Genomic DNA, 21,772 nt, shown 5'->3' with positions numbered 1-21,772 from the left:
ATTACTAACATCTGCCTTTTCCTAGCAACAGGAGTTCCTTCCCCCGGAGAGGTAACGTCAGTGCGAGAGGCAACCCCAGCACCATCTGGAAGGAGGGTCCCAACTACGGGAAGGTTTCCCTCTGCTCCCGTTAAGTGCTCTGCTTCCCTGGGCCTTTCATCCTCCTCAACAGCACAGGGGCTGTCTGACCGGAGGTGGGACAATTCTACAGTGTCCCGGAAAGCCTCATCAACATACCTCTCTGCCTCTCTTAGCACCTCCAGTTCCGCCACCCTGGCCTCCAAAGCCCGTACGTGGTCTCTGAGGGTCAGGAGCTCCTTGCACCGAATGCACACATATGCCACCCGCCCACAGGGCAGGTAATCATACATGCTGCACTCACTGCAATAAACTGGATAGCCCCCACTCTGCAGCTGGGCTTCTGCCTGCATTGTCTCCTAGTTAGTGAAAGGGTTGTTTAAAGCAAGAAGTTTTGAATGTAGTTTGGTTTATAGGTTTTAAGGGGAATAACAGGAAACCGATAGAACCGGCAAGGGACCCTCGCTCCCTTCCCACTCCCCTTCCCAACTCCCTTGCAAAACTCCCTGTTAGCAGCCCCTGGTCGCTTGTAGGCTGCTTTATAAAGCCCTGGCCTGTGTGAATGCCCCGCCCACTGTGCTCAGCCAATTACCAGAGGCTTCTAGCTTTCAGACCTTCCTTTGAAGCTCACAGCTTCCAACTGCCAGCCACTGCACACGATCCTTCAAACAAACAAACAGACTGACAAACACAAGCTCAGCACACAGCAAGTAACCCCCAAACACAAACAAACACACACTACAGACAGTCACTTACCCCAAGGGTCCTGTATTTGCTCCTCCTTCACCTGGAGAACTCCCTTGCAAAACTCCCTGTTAACGCGGCAGGTAAACAAACCGGCCCGGCCTGCCAGGGGCTTTCCAAGCGATGGCCCTAGTTTGAGAACCACCAAGTTAGAGTTTTATAATGCTTCAGTTCAGATTCCCATCATCTTAATCAGCTGCTCCATATCAAGTGGCAGTACAAGATCAGAAATGAGGATATTAGTAGCCAAGCCCAGAAACTGCCTCCATCAGTGGTTTTGTTTGTGTCTTTTTAGGTATAGACATATTAGATGGAAGACCTATGAATTAAGGAGTGTGCATATCAGGGAATGATGCCACATGGTTGGTAATCATGTGGTCTCCAAAATCTTCAGTGATAAGATCAATAGAGATTGATGTAAACTGAAAATCCAGCCAGACCCTCTTAAGGAGCTAAATGGAGATTGATTCTGGTCATGATTGATCTGCAAGGAGGGTATGTCCCTTTGGGATTTGACTTGATTCAGATGAACAAAAAGGGCTGTGGTTAACTTACTTGGCAACTGAATGCATTGCAAGTCCAGTTTCTATACATAAATAAAGACTAAGGGCAGATCCTCCAATGGTTTCCATGGAACTATGAGAATTTTCACCACCTGAGGATCTGACCACAGTTTACATTTGCATTTGTGGTTATTGAAGGTGGGAAACATTTTCAAATAAGACATAAGCTCTGATTCTTTTAAAGAGTTAAAGATTAAATGGTAGAAGCATGAATTTAATTAACATAATTAAGTGCATAAAGGAACATTTTAGTAACACTAAACAGAACAGCAGAATTTTCAAGGCCTTTTTGAACTATGTTTGCATAGTTAAGCCAAACAGCATTCCTCTCATTACAATAGGTCCTGTTTATCAAAAAAAAGAAACAAAAACAGATGTACAAGGGAAGCACCTAATTGGTTCATAAATCAAGTTCCTCTTTAAATGGGGAAGAGGTAAGAACCTCCTCCTCACCCCCCCCCCCCCGAAAATATTGCAGACTGAACATCAAATTAACAAATATTCTTTAATCTCCACTGTAAAAAGAAGAAACTTGTGCAATACTTAATCTTTCATTATGATAATACTATGTGGTTTCAATTTCAACTGTCCTGGGTCAGTTAGGTATTTGACAGTGAATTTGTGCCTTGTAGAAGTAGAACCTTAACTCTGAATTGTTTGAGGTTTTTAAAGCTTATTTTTCATCAGTTTTTGAAACAACTGATGCATACACACAACTTTAACACAATTTCACCTTAACTTTTTTGTTCTTATAGAAGTATACAGTGAAATAAGATAAATCTCCATGTTTATGAAATACTTATCCCTGATTTAATTAATTAAAAACAAACCAATCTTGGCCTGCGTATAATAGAAACAAAGTAACAAACTTTTTTTTCTTTGTAATGTTTGTTTAGGAAAGTTAAATATAGATTACCCATTTCAAATTAATTCATTGCACTTTTTATATTTGTGTTTCAGCCATCCTTAGTTCATCATACATGCAAATGGTTTTGATAACTTAGCCTTGAAGAACTACATTTCTTTCATGAATGCAAAAAATTGCATAATTCTTGAGTACCAAAGGCAAAAATGTATTCTTAGGAATACTCTTACATGAAAGAAATGACCATCATTCCACAGAGGTGAACAGTGTGTTTATTCCTTGAGAAACTTTTTATTTTTATATCAAGGTCTCTGTTCTGGGTTTTTGTGTTATAGTATCAGTTAATAAGTCAGAATCTGTATCGACTGATGCTCACTAATTTGTACTAAGACTGTTCTTTCTTCTATGGTTTAAGTGCCAATATTTTGACAGCAAAGCATCCGTTTGTTATCAGAGAAGAAAACATAACCTTCCGTCAACCTTTAATGTCACTTTGAATTCATTTAGTCTCCTGATAGTGCCTTTGGTAAGCTTACGTTGGTCTGACTTGTGTTATATTTTTGTTGATGGTGATAATGCTCCTTTGAAAGGCAACCTTGAGTTACCAAAGGTCAACCTTTAGATAAGCATACCTATGACCATTTATATCAGATTGGAAAAATCTCTGTTGAAAACATAACGCGATAGAATGAATAGATAATATCCATGTCAATGTTGAATGATAGCTATTCAAGACAATTATGTTAAACTCCAGCGGGCCCAAGTAAGCTGCTTTTTAGAAAATAGAACACATCTCAAATGGAAAGCATTTGCCACTTATCTCGTAGTAGACAACCAGCCCCCCTTGTACTTACGTATTTGTTTACATGCTAGTAAAAATAGGATAGCTTACATTTCTCAAAATCATATTCAGCAAAGCAGGCCTAAACTATGCTAGTAGAATTTTGATTTGAAAATGCATTCAGCAAACGGGAATATTTTCATAGATTTATAGTGAGTGGAGGAGAAAACTGCAGGTTGTTATCCCGGTTGTATTGATTTTATTTATTTATAGCCAAATTTATCTTACTGGGGGAAAACTGCTTTGCCATACAGTTCAGTGTAGTGGAATTCCATTCATGGTAGCCCACCAACTGCAGGGATACACTGTTTGACTTTCTAACACATCAAGTATTCTAGGGCAACCAGAGGGGTAACAGAGAATTCTGTAGGTAACATCACTCCCTATCTTGGTAATTGGGGGCTTCCACAGAAAGGGCTGTGTATATACCTACTTCAAATTATGTACCTAAGCTATTTGACACCCTGAGCCTTATCATGTCAGAGGAAAATGTTTGTGAATGAAAAAATGCTCCTTTTTACCAGAGAACATGGCAAAAAACTCATTTTAGATCAAGGATCATTTATCAAACCCAAATGCTTAATAAATGCTTATTTCTGAACCATAAAATAAAACAAAACATCCAGAAACATAACATGTACAGTCTAACAAAGAAACACACTTTACTGTGTAATACCTCTTTAGGAAAAATGATGGGGAACAATATATGGCTCTATAGTTGACAAATAGCTACAGTAAACTTAACCTCGAATTAAAATTATTAGGTAACAAGTAATATTTTAAAACAGATACTTAAACCCATAAGTCCACAATCCTGCATACACTTCCCTGAGCACTTGCCTTTCTCATTCAGTATCCCATTGAAAACAAATGTTACTTATATATGTACAGGTGTAAGTCTTTCTAGAATTGAGGCCTAAGTGCATAATTATTGGGTAAGAGGTGTTTATTAAAATTCTTGAGAGTTACATTAATTTTAATGATTGTATACTGTTTTCTTGTTTGATTATACTTTCTTTTGGTTGCCTTAGGTAGGCAAATATAATGAAAAAGAAAAACATTTATTTTCAAAATCAAATCTATTCCTCTTTAATGACTGCTATAAACAGAAGTATCATGAAGATGAAGATTTTAAATAAATCAGGATTACACATGCAAGCAGATTAACAAAGTTTGGGTATGCAATTAGAAGACTAATTACATTTAACATAGACCATCTATATGATTAAATAGAGAAGCGCCCATCTCCGTTCTGTTTTCAGGGACCTAATACAAAATCCTTTAAAGTCAAAGAAAGTCAGAATTGCCACCCTGCACTTAAGGATGGAGGCGTTTGGCTAGCCAGGAGAAGAAAGCAATGCTTTCTGGCTTGTGGGAGGAGGGGAGACGTAAAGCTGCTGAATGAGCAGTCAGCATGGTGGATGACTCGCCACCTAGGAATGAGGGGTTTAAAAGGGTCAGTTGGGCCTGGCCCCTCCCCTCTCCACTCAGAGCAGGCTGGGCAGCATCCACCCTCCCTCCCTAATTAGGTCACAAATATGCCGGGTGTTTAGCTATATCTGCTGTGGGCATTACGCTAGCTGCCCCACTAAGGGGGGGCTGGGAAGGAATTTTTGCCTTATCACCATATTGGCCAGGTGCAGTGGGGGGGTTTTCACCTTCCTCGCAGCAGGTTCAGGTGGGCTCTGTTCATGCATAGCATGACGAGTGGTAGGCCATATGTCGCAATTCTTTATTTAAGTGTATAACGGATGTTCAGTGTAGGTACTCCATAAATGAAGGTACAAAAGAACGAAAAAATGGCTTGGAAAAGGAAGTGAGGAGAGGTGCTTCAGCAAGCCGGGGGGCAGTTTGATACTCCTATGATTAGTACAGCAGGGAGCCAACCTCCCCATCATTATAGTCCACTCAACCCCTCCTACGAGGGGGCGTGGTCAGTAAGGTCCCAGCAAGGGAATTGCTGGAGGGACCTGGATGAAAAGGGGTGGCGGAGCTGGTGAAAGTCGTCCCTCTCATCCCCCCAAAATGGCTGGAAGTGATAAGGTCCTGGCAAGGGAATTGCTGTAGGGACCTGGATAAATAGGAGGGGGAGCAGTGGAAGCCCCCCCCCCAAAAAAAAAAAAATGGCTGGAATTGATAAGGTCCCAGCAGGGAATCTGCAGGAGGGACATAAATTTTGCACCTGCACTGAGCACATTTTATCCGCCGGGTTAGTCGCAGACGTCTGTCTAATAATAAAGTTGTGGCCTGATTAAACCCATATCTAACGTCTCCTGTCATTCTTTCGGCATAGCTAGACAAAAACACAATATTTGTGGTAAAATCTTATGAAAGGTGAATACTAACATTTTTTTGCTTGACTGACACACAAACTACAAGAAATTGCAAACATTATTTTAAAATTGTATTTTTGTATATATGCACATTCCTAATGGAGGGTGTGTGTGTGTGAGAGAGAGAAAGAGAGAGAAATATTATACATGCATCTCTCAGGGAGAGGAAAAATTCATTTTTTTATTTTTCATATATTGAATAGTAGCTGTTCGTTGAATTCAGTGAATATTGAACCTGAATACTTAATGTCCTTTAGATCAGGGAGTTTGCAAAGGAAGTGAGATTTGCAATCAGCTAGCGGTGTGCATCCCATAAATAGGGTTGTCAGAGCATGAAATCCAACAGTGATCTGTGCATGTTTGCGCAAATAATAAACAGCTGAAAATAGAGTATATAGTTGAAGGATAGTAAATTCACTTTTTAAATATATAGTTTGGCATTTTGAAAATATTCATAGCTTGTTGTTTTTCAGTTCTCTGTCAATTATTTTACTCTCTTCTCTCCTGTTCCTGACCCTAGAAAACAAAATATAGCCTGTCCCCATTTTTCTTTTGTCAACTTTTCAGGTCAGGAGGGCTTCATATTTAGTGGCTTCTACGGCTGTTGGTGGGAACACTTGAAAAATGAAGAGGCTGCTGTAAGTAGTGTAGCCATCACTCATATATTAAACAAGTAAGCAAGTCCCCTACATGATGCACCTACTATCCAGCAGTTTTGGAAGCAGGAAGTCTTAAATTCCTTTCTGAACAAAGTGTCTCTTTTCTAGTAGGAAGAAGGTGCAGCACTTAAGTTATTAAAAAAATTCTTTATTTTTTAACCTGGCCTTTTAAATAAAAAGCAGTAGATAACAAAATACTTTACACTTATCATGCAGATTATTTAAGCCTTGGGTCTATGGAATATTTATAATCATTACACACAATGTAAAGAGTCTAACAGGAAAATATTTGAAATCTTGAAGACTTGATTGTCCTATTCCTATGATTCAGAGGTGCAGCTTGTTTTCTCTGTCTGTACTACTGATACATATTTCACTTATTTATACTAGACCAAGGTTTCCATTAAACCTTCAGTGAGACTGATGATAATCTTTATCAGCATTCACATGATACTTTTACTAGAGAGCTTAAAATAACTTTTTTTATAAAAATTAGTTCATGAAAGATACTAAGATATTTTTACAGACATCTTTAAGGTAAAATCCTCATACTTTAATAAGGGGTCGTCATGAAACATTTTTAAACAGCTAAGTTTAAAGTTGATTGTAACAGTAAAACATTTTCATTGAGGCTCAATAATGTAGATTATACTGTATTCCAGAATGTTTTAAAATGAAATACCCTTTTTATCCAACCAACCCACAAAGACCATAACATGTTTTTATAAGAGAGCCCATTTTTCTGTTTCTGTCCTTGTATATCAGTCTTGGAACTGCCTTCAATCAATACCACACAGTTTTCTGTGTAAGAGAATTTTAGACTACTGCTTTATTGGCTTGCCAGTAACACCAGTTGGATTTGATCTATTCATTTAGCAATAAATAATCTTAGTGTTCTATGTTCTCACTAAAACCCAGTTCTAGGCATGATACTTAAAGATGTTTTTCAGAGACATACACATCAAAATTTCAAGGTCAGTTACTGTAACTGAATGTAGTCTTGTTGTTACAGAAATAGAGGAAAAGGAAAAGAAATTCTGACCTATATAAAAGTATACAGATATCGTTACAGAAAGTGACTGTTATCCTTTCACTTAAACTGTGGTGGTGGGGTGATCTGAAAGGTATCTTAGATTTTATGATGAATGCCTTTTCCAGCTTAAAATTACTATAGTTGCTATTTCCAGTTTCACAGATGCATAGTAGCTCTAACTCCAGCTTGTTTCTTGTGCATACTATGATATAGTTTAATAGAAGTGACAGTAAACTGTGAGAAGTAAGAACAGTCAGTAAGTGTCATTACCCTGATAAGAAGTGGGCTATGGAGTTTGTGCCTCATCTCCTGGCAGAATTAATCTTTTTTCCTGTTTTAAAAATGAACAAATACTCTTGATATATTAGATTTTGCAGTTCATAAAATCTTTGCTTTTTGAGCTTTGTTACTGAAATACTACAATAGCTTTAGTAAATTCTTGAACTTACATGTACTATAGTCAAAATCTAAAATAGTGACAATTTTGATCTTTTTTACCTTAAAAAAAATTTAAAGTTATCAATGGTTCACTGTCTAACTGCAAGGATGGATCTAGAGGAGACACTCGGGGGTCTGTCCTAGGTTTGGTACTATTCAATATTTTTAGTGGAATGGACAGCATGATTATAAAATTTGCAGATGACACCAAGCTGGGAGGGGTCGCAAGCATTTTGAAGGACAGAATTAGAATTTAAGCAATCTTGGAAAAATTGGAGAAATGTTCTAAATTCAAGATTAAATTCAATAAGGGCGAGTGCAAAGGACTACGCTTAGGAATAAAAAATCAAATCCAAACGACAACAAAAAATGACAACTGGCTAGGTGGTAGTACTGCAGAAAAGGATCTGGGCGTTAAAGTGGATTACACATTGAATATGAGTCAACAATGTGATTCAACTGCGAAAAAGGCTCATATTCTGGGGTGTATTAACAGGAGTGTTGTATGTAAGACATGGGAGATAATTGTTCCACTCCACTCAGCAGTGGTGAGGCCTCAGCTGGAGTACTGTGTCCAATGCTGGGCACCACACTTTAGGAAAGATGTGGACAAATTGGAGAGAGTCCATGGGACAGCAACCAAAATATTAAAGCTCTTGAAAATTTGACCTCATAGGCATGGGAACTGAGGGTGCGGGGGAGGGGATGCTGCATGCGCCCAGGGTCCCGGCCTCAGCTCTGGGGGGGAGGAGGGGTGGATAGGCATAAGGGGGGCTAGCTTTCAGCACTCCCACTATTAACAATGTTCCAGCGCCACTGCCTGACCCATGAGGAAAGATTTAAAAAACAACAACTAGGCACCTTAATTTTGAGAAAAGAAGGGACTGATAATGTTCTTCAAATATGTTAAGTGCTGCAATACAAAGGATGGCGATCAATTGTTCATGTTCTCATGTAGGACTAGAAGTAATTGACTTAATTTGAAGAAAAGGAGATTTTAAGTTATATATTAGGAAGAAACCATTCAACTGTAAGGGTAGCTCTGAAATAAGCTTTGAAGGGAGATTGTGGAATCCCTCTGTAACTGGAGGTTTCTAAGGGATGGACTAGGTATACTTGGTCTTGCCACAACATGGGGGGATGAATTAGATGATATTTCATGGTCCCATCAAGCCATACATTCTATCTTTACAGAGTAATAGAAGTGGGATATGTTTAGCTATGATTAAATTATCAGATTATTGGAATGATTATTAGGTGATGGTTCAATATAGGCATGTTTTTAGTATTCTGCACTTTTATTTTACTATAAAAATATTTTAAAACAAAACAAAATTCCACAGCAGAACCACATTATAATGTGTGAATATATAGTTTGGCTGATGCCTAAGAAACTTGAGTATTTCCATATGTAATATAGTTTGTATTTGTGTAATGCCCTCATCTAAGGACCTGAATGGGCTTTAAAAGCATTAGTTAATTGATCTTTATAATAATTGTGTGAGGTAAGTATTATAACTCTCTTATAGGATGGGAGGTAGAGGTGGAGAAAGATTGTGGCTGGCCCAAGTCCACATAGTAGCAAAGCTGGAACTAGAATTCTAGTTCTATGCTTTAACAACTAGACTGAATGTCTTCTCTATTCTGTTCATAGTTGCTTTGACAACTGCCTGCAGTTTGACTAGAGTGCACAGGATCTCACATTTGAGTTGTTCCTTTCTGTCTCTTGGAAATACTTCATCATGTGAAGTTGTAATTTGGAGGGAAGAGATTATAAAGCTAGTTTTAATGGGCTAATGAGCAAAACAGTTCTCTAGTTCATATCAAGATCTTCCCCAATGTTCATGCCAATTTTATGAGATGAGGCTTAATTTTACTCTGTACATGAGTTTGTAATGAAAATGCAATGAAAATGAATATGATTTTTCTTAACTTATACTCATACTCATGGGTTGATAGAGGTGTGGAACCATTTTTCCTTTCTCTCATTAATTTTCATTTCATTATGCTCCCATTTTCCTGTATTCTTCTTTTCGCTTATGCTACTTATTAATTAATTTATTGTATTATGAAAGCCCCAGTGAGCACTGGAGTTGATTTTGCTAAATGCTGGAAACCCCATCAACGCTCCAAGGAGGTGTTGAAGGACCAGAACTCTGACAAAAATATAGACAAACTGACTAGTACAAACATAGGATAAAATCAATTTAAACTCTTTTACGCCAGTACAATCCCATTCACTTCAACCCATAACTGAAACAAAATTTGGTCCATATTTTTTCAGTTTCTGTGTGTGATGTTAGTGCACCTATAGTTTAAAAAGTTACATGTATCTTTTAAAAACATGCAGTGTATAAAACCCTAGAGCTTAGTTTTGCAAGGATAACACATTGTCTGGCTATACCGAAAGGAGGACAGGAGACATTTGACGTGGGTTTAATCACGCTGTAACTTTATTAATAGATGTCTGGTCAATAAAAGTGTACAGTGCAGGTAACCCCATGTTTATTCCATAATTATCCAGGGGCTTTTACCAGCTCACCCTCTTTTTTTCATCCAGATCCCTCCAGCAAATCCATTGGCAGGACCTTACCATCCACCCTCCTTGTAGGAGGGTTAAGGTGGGCTACCAGAATGGCCCACCTACCTCCTTGCCGTACCAATCAAGAGTCCCCAACCTCTCCCTGTTTGTTCTTTTAATGAACAACTCTTTTTAAAGTCCTTTTCCAAGCCATTTATCCAGTTGCTGTATACCTTTCCTATGGAGTACCTCCACTGGATATCTGCCCTATGCTTAAATAATGAGTTGCAACATATAGCCTACCACCCTTCTTGCCATGCATGAACAAAGCCCTTTCTGAACCCTCTGTGGGAGAGGTAAAAAAAAACCCCAACTTCACCCATGCCAATCTGGTGGTAAGGGAAAAATTCCTTCCCAGACCCCTTAAAAAAGGGGCAGCTAGCGTAATGTCCACAGCAGGTCTTGACCAGACCTGGTATTTTACCACCTGCAGGGGAGAGAGGGTGGGTCCTGCTTCAGTGTACTCCGTGTATAAGAGAGGCTTCAAGTGCAGAGCTGCTCCTTTTAAACCCTGCATTCTGGAATAGCTAAGAAGATAGGTCAGAATAACTGTGCTGGTCAGTTTCTCCCATGTAAACATTCCTAATGTATGAACTCTGAGACCATCTAAGGAGAATGATATTATATATTATGAGCCTGGAATTTTGATCAGACATAACGTACTGGTATCAGTCTTAGAGAGACAAGGTGGATAAGGTAATATCTTTTATTGGACTAACTTGTGTTGGTGAGAGAGACAAGCTTTCAAGCCACACAGAATTGTTCTTCAGGTCTGCAAATAATACTCCAAGTATCATAGCTAAATGCAAGATGGAACAGATTGTTTAGCCTTAGTTACCACGAATTATCTCACTCACCTTGTCTTTGTAATATCCTGGAACTGACACAGCTATAACTACAATGGTATCAGTCTTCTAAGTTTAAAAAGAAGTTTAGTGATAAATTTAAAATGTGGCATGAATCAATTAAAAAGGTGCAGTCAGAAGCAAAGCACATAGTTTTCAACTGCTGATCAAAAATACAAGTACTCTTAACCTTAAGATATCTTTATTCAGGAAGCCAGAAGTTCAGAGATTGTTTGGTAATGAATAAAGGAAGGAAATTGATCAAAAAGCCTTTGGAACTAAAAACCGCAATTAACTTTTGAATGAGGTGAATAAGATTTCATAGTCACGTGGCTTGCATATTTTTTGTTATTGCATTAACAGGAGTTAATGGGTGCAAATGTCAAATCCATTGGAGATGCATGGGCTATGTTGATGAGGTTGGATGGCATATATTAGAGCTAACTAATTATTTTGTGATCTGACTGCCACTGCAGTAGATTGCATGGTTTCTCCATCCTCTGTCATTTATCCGTATGGCTGCCAATGGATTCTTAACATTTGGGGCTCCATTGTTTTCCTGGGACTTACCACCAATCTCTCCAGTTTTGCCTTTCTGCTTCACAGAAATAATCATACTGATGTAAAGTTCTGTAGTAGGACATTTACTAATCTTTTAATAGTTTTTACTCATTATATTCTTTTTTACCTATATTTTCCTGTAACCTGTTGTTTAAAACAATGTGGACTCATGGGGGGAAAGCCTCAGGTCATCAGAGCCTGAGTTTTCCTCTCATGCTGATTTAGGTGAGAGGAGAATGAGGGTACTTCTTTGAGCAGGTCCTGTATCAAATGTGCTCTTTAAATGCTCAGACTCAGTGTTCACATGCTCCTGGTGTTGGCAGAGTGACAGTCAATATGATCAAGTATCAGAGGGGTAGCCGTGTTAGTCTGAATCTGTAAAAAGCAACAGAGGGTCCTGTGGCACTTTTAAGACTAAGAGAAGTATTGGGAGCATAAGCTTTCATGGATACAGCTGAAGAAGTGAGGTTCTTACCCACGAAAGCTTATGCTCCCAATACTTCTGTTAGTTTTAAAGGTGCCACAGGACCTTCTGTTGCTTTTTAGTCAATACGATGAAACCCCTTCCACAAATTCATGCTTGAGAAACTCATTGTAAATTTTTCTTCAGTGAAGAGGAATAGAACAGGGAGGAGAAAGTAGAATTTGAAGTACCATACATATTCCCTCCCACGGCACTAATGAAGTACTAAGGAAACAAATTATGCAAAGCTTGAGCATTGTAGGCAGTGTGTTATGGCAGAGATGTTTCTGACTTGCTAACTTAGTGCAACATCAGAGATTTCCAGCTCAGTCTACTGATGTATGGTTCCTCCTCAGATTGACCTTTAAATACACACATCATTTTCACCCCAAGAATGAAAAGAATGTATAGTTTTAGGGTGTTGGATATTTGCATGATTTGCTGTTATCTGCTGAATGGCTGATAACCTCTTTTAACATTGCTTTATCTGAATTTTCTGGAAGTGACTAATTCTGGACTGCTGTAAATCCTTCCCTCAGAGAGAGAGAGAGAGAGAGAGAGAGAGAGAGAGAGAGAGAGAGAGAGAGAGCATGGGGAGGGGGATTGGAGGTAGAGGGAACCCCTGAAACTCATTTGATAGTGATTTGTTTTTGCATGGTGAAAAGCATCTTTGTGCTATATATATTGCATATTGGCTGATCTATTGCAAAAGAGAGTAAGAGTTTAAGAGGAAAAATTAGGTTGAAACCTCTGCTAAGAGCAAATTCAATGGAGGCAAGAAAAAAGTGAAATCTCTGTAAGACACGGGGTTGGATGGAACTTCTGATAGTATGGACTAAGTTCACACCACTGGCTGAAGTCCTCTCATCCCCACAAGCTGCATCTCCGACCACCCCTGTACCCACTGATGGTTCTTTCCCATATATGAATCTTGTCCCCTATAACTACAGTGTTTAGTAACACAAACAGATAGACTATATCAACATAGGTGGCATCTGGATCACAGAATAACAGGTGGTCTTCTTCTTTTTAATTGTTTTTGCTGATATGGCTATATCAATTCAGAAAACTTTGATTCAAGAGTGGAGGAGCTATATGAGGCTTTCAAAGAAAATCAGTATTAATTTGGATTTCCCCCTTTGTCCTACACTATCCCTTTCTTTAATAAGAGTAGGATACTTCACATCTTTTATATGCATTTTGTAAGAAAATCTCAAATTGTTTAAAAACGCTCACACATTCCAAGATATAAGTAATATTTTACAGAGCGGGAAACTGAGATACAGAGCGGTAAAGTGACTCACCCAAGGTCACACAGTGAGTTAGTTCTGGCTCTGACTGAAATAAGCCAAGGCCCTATGGTGTTTGCAGCCAGGCCAAAGGTAAAACAGGAAGCAAAACAAAAGAAAAAACAAACAGCTTGCAAAGTTTTAATTACATATGTTGCTAAAGCCTATTAAGGGATAGTTACCAGATAAAGAATAGACTTTATCAAGGTTTGTGAAACTGACTCTTGTAAATAAAATATATTCGGAAAATAGCTCTCACAAACAGAACCATTAACCAGGAATGTAAATTGCTTTTTGCTAACTAATGAAAAAATAGATTTGTTCAGCTCACATGCAAAATGTATTAATCTAATTATGTTGTAGCGCTACGTGTAATTAAAAAGGAGAGGTTATGTGAACAGAATAAGAAAGTAGCTAATAGTGAATAAGTATAGTATATTATATTTAGAATGCTTTATTTTCATGCTAAAACTGTACAGTAGTTAGGGGTTCTCACCTTTGCATGACCCTTGCTCTTTATACAGGAGGAGAATACAACAAGGCTTGAGATATACTCAATCTGCCAGTCACTAGGTATTCTGCTGTTTGGCTACTACATATCTTCTGTATTGCAAATATATATGGAGCCAGATAAGAGAGAGTCTGTAAGGTTTATAGTCTTAACCAATATCCTATATAATAATTATATACATGAGACATGTTTTGGTATAACTGTGAATTTGATTAATATTAAGCTCTTCTAAAATGTGTTTTACTTATGGTTAGCTGTTTAACCAAGGAAAGATGTTAAGTATTGTAATATTCGTGTGAAGTATAGACATTCCAGAGAACAGGAACAAAAATACTTTTCTTGATGCTCAACTAATATGCCCTCTGTATGATGCTATGACTGGTGAAGGATCTGTCTAAAGTTTTGCTGACTTTTGGACTACTGTGGTCAAAGCAAGATGATAAACTAGTTACAAACTTTGTCCTGTTTACTGGAGGGTCTGTGCAAACCTAACCAAAAAGGTGTCAAAACACATAAAAGATTAGATAAGAAGTAATTCAAAGAAATGGTGAAACCCTCAGCCTAGTATATATGTAGAGCCAGAGTGCAGCTCAGATTTGGAGGCAGTCTGACTGCTGCATTGCTGCCTTCCAGATGGGTGGTAACATATGTACTCTTCCTTTCTGTATTATGCTGTATTAATCTTTGACTAATAATCTTTGATTAATTAAGTTGATTAAGCCTAGTTGTTTGACATGTCTTGTTACTGAATTTAGTTGAACCTATAACATTACTAACCCTACTTTAGCCACTAGATAATTTCTCCATTTAGGAAGAAGGTACAGTAGGGAAATAAAATTCATTCTGTATTGCTTACAATTTACTCTTGGGTAGAATAAGTGATTCACTTGTTTCTTGTTACATGTGCAGGGGATGAACTAAGGCAAGTGACCAGTGAGAAGCCCTACAAATACAAAGGACAAAGAGAAACAGAGTAACCTTCAGCTGCAAGTTGCCTGAATGAAAGAAAGGAGGGACCAACACTTCAGTGTACACTGGTGTAACTAGAACAGAGAACACAATTAGCAAAGAATTATTTTAAGCTCTACTTAGAGAGAATATATGCTAAAATACAGTAATGGGCTTACAATTAATTGTTTGCTATAAGTACTTCAGTGGAAGGAAGTAATTTTAAATGAACTCAGCTGTCAATATAAAAAATCTTGGACATACTAAAAAAGAACATTTCAGGAGGACAGATTGTTGGATGATGTTTACATGACAGAATAATTTGCCACTTTTTTGCGATGTATCATATAATGAAGAGTGACGGATAAGACCATCAATATATGTTATCACTATGACATGGGTCAGATATATCATGAGTTTTAGTGAATAAAGTACTGAGTAAAGTAGCAAAAATAGTAAAACTATGTAAAAAAGTTGTCTCTAGAGTAACCATTCTCAGTAGATTTGCACCCTTGAGTCAGGCGTCCTTTTGTGTGAGTCTCAAGAAAGCATTAAAGTTTTATATGGTCCTCTGGGATGTACTTATATAACCTGTCCTAGTCTTAATATTGAGCTTCTTTAGTATGGATATGCCTGAGTTATCACTAAACCACTAAAGTATTTTTTACTTTCTTTGGCAAGTTATTTCTCCTTTTTTAATTTTCCCCTTCTATTCCTGTTTTGTTTTTGTTTTTTAATCTACATAACTAGAATATAATATTATTTTTTTGTTTGAAATTAAATCGATTATTTGACATTACTTCATTTTCCAATTTAATTGTGAATTTATTTTTAACAAAAAATAACTCCAGTTAAATAAGGCAAACATCAATTGTCAGGTAACTGGATCCACTGGTATTTAGAGAGACGCTGCCTGTGTTAATCTGAATATTTTTTTAAACCCATGTTTGAGAAAGAGAGTTTTAACACAGAAGCATTTTATTGTAGTGTACCTCATCAGCTAGAGGGCATGGCAAGATTATATGTGCTACCTGAGTGTCGCTATTACCTACGCCCTTTACCTTGATATAATGCTGTCCTCTGGAGCCAAAAAATCTTACTGTGTTATTGGTGAAACTGCATTATATTGAACTTGCTTTGATCCACCGGAGTGCACAGCCCCCACCCCCACCCCGGAGCGCTGCTTTACCGCGTTATATCCAAATTCATGTTATATCAGGTCACGTTATATCGGGGTAGAGGTGTACTTTGTTTTTTCAATACTTTTATTTTGCAATTGGAATTTTGGCACAGGCACAACTTGACTTTTCATTCTACAATCAGTGGAACTTCATTGGTGTAGTCTCAATGCTATAGAATATCAACAAGTTTGGTATGTTATGGCCCTCTTATTTTTATAGGTATTCACATGCCTTTTCATTTTATGTCCAATTATTGCTTTTGGATTTTTTTCTTGGCATGAGAGTTACATTGTCAAAGATCTCTTTGGTGTGTGTTAAAAAAATATCGTGTCACAACATTCCTGTCTTATTTAGATGGTACACTTGTGTCAAAATATAATCAGCTATTAGGAGATTCATATACTGTAGAAGAACCTGGAATACTATGTGTGGCAGAGTGAGAGAGAACTGTGTTGAATTATGGAGTCTGTTTTGTATTGTGTAACATACCTGAGTTGAAAAGTTGGCACTGTGGCTGCCCTAGTTTAGACTTAACCAGGGCAATCTGTTTTGCTGCCTTCCACACAGCTGCTGTGCCTCTAACTTTTTATTAAAAAGAACAGGAGTACTTGTGGCACCTTAGAGACTAACAAATTTATTTGAGCATAAGCTTTTGTGGGCTACAGCCCACTTCTTCGGATGCATAGAATGGAACATATATTGAGGAGATATATATACACATACAGAGAGCATGAACAGGTGGGAGTTGTCTTACCAACTCTGAGAGGCCAATTAAGTAAGAGGAAAAAAAACTATTGAAGTGATAATCAAGATAGCCCAGTACAGACAGTTTGATAAGAAGTGTAAGAGTACTTACATGGGGAGATAGATTCAATGTTGTAATTGCTCAGCCATTCCCAGTCTCTATTTAAGCCTACGTTGATAGTATCTAATTTGTATATCAATTCAAACTCAGCAGTTTCTCGTTGGAGTCTGTTTTTGAAGCTTTTTTGTTGCAAAATTGCCACCCGCCGGTCTGTCATTGAATGACCAGACAGGTTAAAGTGTTCTCCTACTGGTTTTTGAATGTTATGATTCCTGATGTCAGATTTGTGTCCATTAATTCTTTTGCATAGGGACTGTCCGATTTGGCCAATGTACATGGCAGAAGGGCATTGCTGGCACATGATGGCATATATCACATTGGTAGATGTGCAGGTGAACGAGCCCCTGATGACATGGCTGATGTGATTAGGTCCTATGATGATATCACTTGAATAGATATGTGGGCAGAGTTGGCATCGGGCTTTGTTGCAAGGATAGGTTCCTGGGTCAGTGTTTTTGTTCAGTGATGTGTGGTTGCTGGTGAGTATTTGCTTCAGGTTGGGGGGTTGTCTGTAAGCGAGGACAGGTCTGTCTCCCAAGATCTGTGACAGTGAAGGATCATCTTTCAGGATAGGTTGTAGATCTTTGATGATGCGCTGGAGAGGTTTTAGTTGGGGGCTGAAGGTGACAGCTAGTGGTGTTCTTTGTTGGGCTTGTCTTGTAGTAGGTGACTTCTGGGTACTCGTCTGGCTCTGTCAATCTGTTTTTTCACTTCAGCAGGTGGGTATTGTAGTTTTAAGAATGCTTGATAGAGATCTTGTAGGTGCTTGTCTCTGTCTGAGGGATTGAAGCAAATGTGACTGTATCTTAAAGCTTGGCTGTTGACAATGGATCGTGTGGTGTGTCCTGGATAGAAACTGGAGGCATGTAGGTAAGTATAGCGGTCAGTAGGTTTCCGGCATAGGGTGGTATTTATGTGACCATCGCTTATTAGCACAGTAGTGTCCAGGAAATGGACCGCTTGTGTGGATTGATCTAGGCCAGGGGTCGGCAACGTTTGGCACGCGGCTTGCCAGGGTAAGCACCCTGGTGGGCCGGGCCAGTTTATTTACCTACTGACCCAGCAGGTTCAGCCCATCGCGGCCCCCACTGGCCACGGTTCGCTGTCCCGGTCCAATGGGGGCGGCGGGAAGCGGCACGGGCCGAGGGATGTGCTGGCCGTGGCTTCCCGCCGCCCCCATTGGCCCGGGACGGTGAACTGCGGCAAGTGGGGGCTGCGATCAGCCAAACCTGCCGCGTAAGCAGGTAAATAAACTGGCCCAGCCCGCTAGGGTGCTTACCCTGGCAAGCCGCGTGCCGAACGTTGCTGACCCCTGATCTAGGCTGAGGTTGATGGTGGGATGGAAATTATTGAAATCATGGTGGAATTCCTCAGGGCTTCTTTTCCATGAGTCCAGATGATGAAGATGTCATCAATGTAGCGTAAGTAGAGTAGGGGTGTTATGGGACGAGAGCTAAGGAAGCGTTGTTCTAAGTCAGCCATGAAAATATTGGCGTACTGTGAGGCCACGCGGGTACCCATAGCAGTGCCGCTGACTTAAAGGTATATATTGTCCCCAAATGTGAAATAGTTGTGGGTGAGGACAAAGTCAGAAAGTTCAGCCACCAGGTTAGCTGTGACATTATCGGGGATACTGTTCCTGATAGCTTGTAGTCCATCTTTGTGTGGAATATTGGTGTGAGGGCTTCTACATCCATAGTGGCCAGGATGGTGTTTTCTGGAAGGTCACTGATGGATTGTAGTTTCCTCAGGAAGTCAGTGGTGTCTCGAAGATACCTGGGAGTGCTGGTAGCATAGGGCCTGAGGAGAGAGTCCACATAGCCAGACAATCCTGATGTTAAGGTGCCAATGCCTGAGTAATGGGGCGTCCAGGATTTCCAGGATCTTGGGTAGCAAATAGAATACCCCTGGTCGGGGTTCTAGGCATGTCTCTGTACAGATTTGTTCCTGTGCTTTATCAGGGAGTTTTTTAAGCAGATGGTGTAGTTTCTTTAGGTAATCCTCAGTGGGATCAGAGGATAATGGCCTGTAGAATGTGGTGTTAGAGAGCTGTCTAGCAGCCTCTTGGTCATATTCCAATTTATTCATGATGACGACAGCACCTCCTTTGTCAGCCTTTTTGATTATGATTTCAGAGTTGTTTCTGGGGCTGTAGATGGCGTTGTGTTCGGCTGAAGTTATGGAGCAAGGGATGTTGCTTTTCCACAATTTCAGCCTTTGCACGTCGACGGAAGCACTCTATGTAGAAGTCCAGTCTGCTGTTTCGACCGTCCAGAGGAGTCCACGCAGAATCCTTTTTTTTTGTTGTGCTGGTAGGGGGGATTTTGTGGGTTAGTATGCTGTTCAGAGGTATGTTGGAAATATTCTTTGAGTCGGAGACGTCGAAAGTAGGATTCTAGGTCAACGCAGAACTGTATCATGTTCGTGGGTCTGAAGGGACAAAAGGAGAGGCCCCGAGATAGGACAGACTCTTCTGCTGGGCTAAGAGTATAGCTGGAAAGATTAACAATATTGTTGGGTGGGTTAAGGGAACTACTGTAGTGGCTCCTTGTGGCATGTAGCAGTTTAGATAGTTTAGTGTCCTTTTCCCTTTGTAGAAAGGCAAAATTTGTGTTGTAAATGGCTTGTCTAGTTTTTGTAAAGTCTATCCATGAGGAAGTTTGTATGGAAGGTTGTTTTTTTATGAGAGTATCCAGTTTTGAGAGTTCATTCTTAATCTTTCCCTGTTTGGTGTATAGGATGCTGATCAGGTGGTTTCGCAGTTTCTTTGAGAGTGTGTGACACAGTCTCTCAGCATAGTCGGTGTGATATGTAGATTGTAATGGATTTTTTACCTTTAGTCCTTTTGGTATGATGTCAATCTGTTTGCATTTGGAAAGGAAGATGATGTCTGTCTGTATCTGTACAAGTTTTTTCATGAAGTTGATGGATTTCCACTCCATACGGTTAAATGCAGTGCCTTGCATAATGACAGGTTTTAGAGTAGCAGCCATGTTGGTCTGTATCTGCAAAAAGAACAGGAGTACTTGTGGCACCTTAGAGACTAACAAATTTATTAGCATAATGCATAATCTTTTTGCAGATACAGACTAACACAGCTGCTACTCTAAAACCTAACTTTTTATTGAGGGACCATTACTGAGAGCTGTCAAGACTGCTTTGTGGGGGTCATTGTCTTTCAATGACACCTAAATGCTTGCCATTCTCCATGAAACAATAGACTTTCCACATAGGCGTCCACTAAGGGGAAGGGGCAAGCCTAATCAATTGACATGGAACTTCAAAGTCTGGATTGGGAGTTTGGGTACATGGCTGAGAGACTGGTGCTCTATTTAATAGCAGAGTTCTACTGTGTATGGCATGGATGACAATTATTGTATGCACTTATGGGAGAAAAGAAGGAGTGAGCTCAATCTTAAAGGGCACATTTCAGGATTTTTATTTTTTCAAAGTTTATAGGTCTCAAATGCTTTAAGAGTAAAGCCAATGCAATTAAGAAATTCCCCTGCTGACTATTTCTTGCTTTCCTGCCATAGTGTCTCAGAAGGGGTTAAATTAGCAAGTCCTGAGTGCCCATAGCCAAAATGGAGCTCTGAGGGAGTGTGTATAAGTGATGGGGTAAGGGGAGTGGGAGTGGTCAGAGGAAAGTTGAGGAGTCACAGGGCTGTGTAGATAAGCCCTGTGAGTCACAGGGTTTATCTACACAGCCCCACTGTGTGGACTACAGGATGTGAAATACAGAGCACACTGAAGTGTTGCGCTGAAACTGCCCTATGTAGACCCTGCTACAGTAAATTAGAAGGTAACTAGAGCTGTCTCATCAGGGGGATACCAGGGGATTGAGTGTAACAAGGGGTTGAAGTCTGCAGGTTTTCACAAGTGAGAGATCCGTGGGTTGGTTGCAAGGGGATTCGTAGTCTGTAACACTTTGTAATCTGTTCAATCTGGGAAAATTCCTGTGACCTGAAAACCCAAGACAAATTTTTTAAGTGGTAACTGAGTGAGTAAAATTATCAGGTTTTCTGCCCATTGTACAGGGACAACATGGGGGAGGCTGATGGCTGGCATTGTTAGCTGCCAGTCAGAAGGGAGGGTGGGTTTTAGAGTGGAGTGAGAATGAAAGAAAGAAAATTGCCTCATGTTTAGTGGGGAAGAAAGGCTTGAGCAGAGCAATAGAGCCAAACTGCCAGTAAGAGGGGAGAGTCATGGGTCTAGTACATGTTAGCTACTGACACAATAATTTGACAGAAGTAGGTAGGACTAGAAAGAAATGCACTCCTGAGTATGCTTCCTCAGTTTGAATGTGTTGTCTGAGTGTTAATGCTCTGTGATAACTAAGTGTTGCCAATTCCTGTAAATAGTGTAGTTTTGACTTCTGATGCTGGCAGCCTCACAATGATACACAAAGTTCCAGCCTTCATGTGTTTTTTGGAGAGACCCGATTCATCCCCCCACCATACACAGTAGCCTAATTGAGGGTGCACTAAACTTCAAACCCAGAGACTTTTGATACTAGTTCTAGACTTTCCACAGACTGCTGTTAACCCTTCTTATGACCCTTTCATATCTATGGGGGTAACGATCATTTACCTATTTCACATTTAAGGTAACTGAAAGCGTTTACAAGGTCACTTCAGGCAGAGCTGGGAATGGAGCCAAGTTTCTTCTACTGTGCCACACAGCCTTTCAAATAGATTATGTCAGATGATGTGCTTCTCTAATCCACACTAACAAAGTGTAGCTATTTGTCACCCTCTAACAGCTAGACTACATATATAGAAGTATATGACAGCTATTGTTTCCATACTACGAAACCTGGTTCTTTAGCTCAAGTTGTTGAAGCTAAGGCTTTTACATGGTAGGATTACTCATGCCCAAACAGGGAGTGTTGTTACCTTTAGCTATGCGTTCTCTAATCATTACACCACAATCTTCTCCTGGTGTTGGGAAGGAAAAACCAATAAACCTGATGCA

General features: G+C 39.5%; 1 protein-coding gene and 1 long non-coding RNA gene across 20 annotated transcripts in view; both read left to right on the top strand.

Moving 5' to 3' along the window:
• Nucleotides 1-21,772, top strand: part of CADM2 (cell adhesion molecule 2) — a 1,056,973-nt gene that overhangs the window by 180,136 nt on the left and 855,065 nt on the right. The window lies entirely within an intron of this gene.
• Nucleotides 5,908-15,205, top strand: LOC135977001 (uncharacterized). Its single transcript, XR_010594310.1, has 2 exons — nucleotides 5,908-6,062; nucleotides 14,714-15,205. It is a non-coding gene; the product is annotated as an uncharacterized LOC135977001 (long non-coding RNA).

This window comes from Chrysemys picta, chromosome 1, assembly GCF_011386835.1.
Source record: "Chrysemys picta bellii isolate R12L10 chromosome 1, ASM1138683v2, whole genome shotgun sequence".
NCBI classification, from domain to species: Eukaryota; Metazoa; Chordata; order Testudines; family Emydidae; genus Chrysemys; species Chrysemys picta.
The sequence above is the reverse complement of the archived record's forward strand: the minus strand, read 5'-3'. Positions and strand labels throughout refer to the sequence as shown.